Raw genomic sequence first — 3,750 nt, forward strand, 5'->3', positions numbered from 1 at the left:
GATGAGAAGCAGCTTATGGAAGGCCTGTGGGCAGAAAGCCTGCTAGCTTCCTTCCTCAACCTCCCCTTCTCCTCCCTCCCTGCTGTCCCTCTTTTTTTTTAAATTGAATATATTCTTTATCTACATTTCAAACGTTATTCCCCTTCCCAGTCCCCCCCCAGAAAACTATCTCCTCCTCCTGCCTCCATGAGGATGCTCCCCCACCCAACCCACTCCCACCTACCCTCCCTCGATTTCTCCATGCTGGGTCATCTATCGACCCTTCGAAGGACCAGGGACCTCTCCTCCCATTGATGCCGGACAAGGCACTCATCTGCTACAAGTGCAGCTGGAGCCCTTGGTTGGTGGCTTAGTCCCTGGGAGCTCTGGGGGGTCTGGTTGGTTGATACTGTTGTTCTTCCTATGAGGTTGCAAACGCCTTCAGCTCCGGGATACAGAAAATGTGGCACATTTACACAATGGAGTACTACTCAGCTATTAAAAGCAATTAATTTATGAAATTCTTAGGCAAATGAATGGAACTAAAAAATATCATCCTGAGTGAGGTAACCCAATCACCAAAGAACACACATGTTATGCACTCACTGATAAGTGGATATTAGCTCAGAAGCTTGGAATACCCAAGACACAATACACAGATCAAATGAAGCTCAAGAAGAAAGAAGAACAAAGTATGGATACTCTTGTCCTTCTTAGAGGGGGGAACAAAATACCCACAGGAGGAGATACAGAGACAAAGTGTGGAGCAAAGACTGAAGGAAAGACCATCCAGAGACTGCCCCATCTGGGGATCCAAACCAGGACACTATTGTGGATGCCAAGAAATGCTTGCCCAAAGGAGCCTGATATGGCTGTCTCCTGAGAGGCCCCGCCAGAGCCTTACAAATACAGAGGCGGATGCTAGCAGCCAACCATTGGCCTGAGCGCAGGGTCCCCAGAGGAGGAATTGGAGAAGAGACTGGGAGACCTGCCATCCCTCTTTATGCAGTCACGAAGTTTTCCTGCCCCTTGCTGGCAGGACAGTGACACTTGGAACAGCAGCGCCTCACAGTGGAAAACAACAAATACTACAGCGCCAAGCGCGTCGCAGGACCACGCTTTAGTAGAGCCAGGGGCTGCAGGTGCCCCGGTGTCCTGAAGGGGGCAGTATGTTCCTACGTGTTAACGTAGAGACTGGAGGTCTTGGCTGCGTGGTTTCAAGGGAAGTCAAGTCCATGGTGAAGGCATGGTATTGGAGATCTGTGCTAGATCTGAAACCTCAGTCACGTTGTGAAACTAGAATAAACTTGGAAGAGAATAAGTGCAGAGGCAGGAGCTAGCCTTGAAATGGAACTTAAGCAGCGTGGCTGTGTTGGTCGGTGTTATGCCTTGTACCACCAACGTTCTAAGTGGCTTTCTAAATACAGGTCTGACATGTGCCCACTGCCAGACACTCTTTCGGAGAGAATTCTTTTTTAATGTGTACGTGGGTCAGACATTAGTTAACACACTAGACTTCTCTTTTAATGATATTTCAACGCTGTGACAAGTAGGTTTGTGTTGGTGGGACAGGGTTCGGTCACAATAGCATTGTTTTTGTTGTTGTTTTTGAGGATTTTTGTTTAAGACTTATTATTGCCTTTATTTATGTGTATGTACGTGAAGAGACATGAGCTTGTGAACACCACACACATGCATGCGTGTGCTTGCAGAAGCAGAGTGCTCACATACCCTGGCATTGGAGTCAAAGCTGCAAGCTGCTTTATGAATGTGGGAACTGCTTAGGAGTGGTGTGGGAACTGAACCCCAGTCCTCTGCAAGAGCAATGCCACACTTAACCACGGGGCCATCTCTCCAGCTCCTCACTTCTCTCTCTTCTTCCCCCCTCTCCTCTTTCCCCTCTCTTATGTAGCTCAGGCCGTCCCAGGGACTTACTATGTAGACCAGGCTAGCCTTGAACTCAGAGATCCACCTGCCTCTGATGGGGTTAAAGGCAAGCACCACCACATCTGGCTTAATTGTGCATGTTTTTATTGGTCCCCATCTGGTAAATTCCTCTCCCTCCCCTCTCCTCTCCCATTTTACATTTCTGATGTTTGTGTCTGGACACGCTCTTTTCAATGGCATGGTCAATGACTCAGCTAAATCAATACACCAGAGTGACTATATAATGGAGTATACATAAATCTATCTACTCAACTACTTGGTTGGTTTTTTTAATTAATTAAAGACACTTCAATGCTGCCTAATATTTCTATATTTTTATATAGCACAACTGGTAATTTGTGGCAATTCAATACACACAATGTATAATAATCACAATAAACCTTTCCTTCTTTTCAAACATGAGCTATCCTTTAAAGTTATTATTACATTAATTCATTTTCTGTGCATATGTGTGGGCATGTATGAGCCATGACACATATGTGGATATCAGAGGATAATGTGGGAGTTGGTTCTCTCCTTCCATGCTGTGTGACCTGAGGGTCAAGTTCAGGTCATTGGTCATAAACAGCAAATACTTACACCCACTGAGCCATCTGGTTGACCCAAACACTGGTTATTTTTATATGTTGGACATTTTATCCTTTAGTAATTTGATTCCATCCTATAAAAGATTCACTTAATGGTTTCCACGAGCACTGTGTTTGAGCCTTTCGTGTCTGGCTTATTGCCTTTGACATCATGACCTCCAGCTGCACCCGTGTTGCTGCAAGTCACAGGACTTCACTCTTTTTTGTGGCTGACTAATACTCCATTGCATACACCACATTTCAAACTCTATCCATCCTCTGAAAGGCATGTGGGTGATTTCACATTCTTACTGTTGTAAACAGCGCCGCAATCACCACGGTAGCGCAAGTGTCTTTTGGGGTAACCATGCCATCTCTTTGAACTTACACCAGTTGTGGGGTCACTGACTCTCAGGGCTTCTATTTTCAGATTTGTGAGAAATTTTTAGATTGACTGTTATAGTTTAGGTTCCCTTTAACAACATTCTTATTGTTTTTTGGAGGGGGTGGGGTTTTGTTTTTTTTTTTTTTGGTTGTTGTTTCTTTGATAATAGTCATCCTAACTGAATGAGGTGAAAGGTCACTTTTTTTCATAAGATTTATTTTTATTTTTATTATTGTTTTCAGATATGTGTGTTTATTTCACCTATATTCATGCAAATGTGTTTGTGTATGGGCTCTCTCTCTCTCTCTCTCTCTGACTCTCTTTCTTTCTCTCTGTGCGTGTGCGTGTGCATGTGCGTGCATGCGTGTGTGTGTGTGTGTGTGTGTGTGTGTGTGTGTGTGTGGGCACTTGCAGAGGCTAGACCAGGGAGTGCGGTGGGTATCAGATACCCTGGAGCTAGTTACAGGGAGTTGTAAACTGTATAATGTGAGAGCTGGGAGTTGAACCTGGGTCCTCTGGAAGAGCAGCAAATACTCTGAACCGCTGAACCGTCTCTCCAGTCCCTGATGGTCAGCGTTTGAATTGATTATACATTCCACATTTCAATCAGAAGAGTGGAAATAGGTTTCCATGCACAATAATCAACTCAGAGTGGATCAAAGGCCTTCAGGCCCACACATGTTACAAAAGACAGGCTCTCATTCTTTTGTATTTGAATATTATCCCATAGTGCATTGCTACCAGAGGGTTTTGGTTTTGCTTGTTTGATTGGGCTGATAGAATGTTTTAGCTATTCATCGCTTGACAGGCATTTGGATTGCGTGGATGACGTAATGAACATGAGAGTGCAGGTGTCTCTTTGACATGCCACCT

Source organism: Apodemus sylvaticus, chromosome 1, assembly GCF_947179515.1.
Source record: "Apodemus sylvaticus chromosome 1, mApoSyl1.1, whole genome shotgun sequence".
Taxonomy (NCBI): domain Eukaryota; kingdom Metazoa; phylum Chordata; class Mammalia; order Rodentia; family Muridae; genus Apodemus; species Apodemus sylvaticus.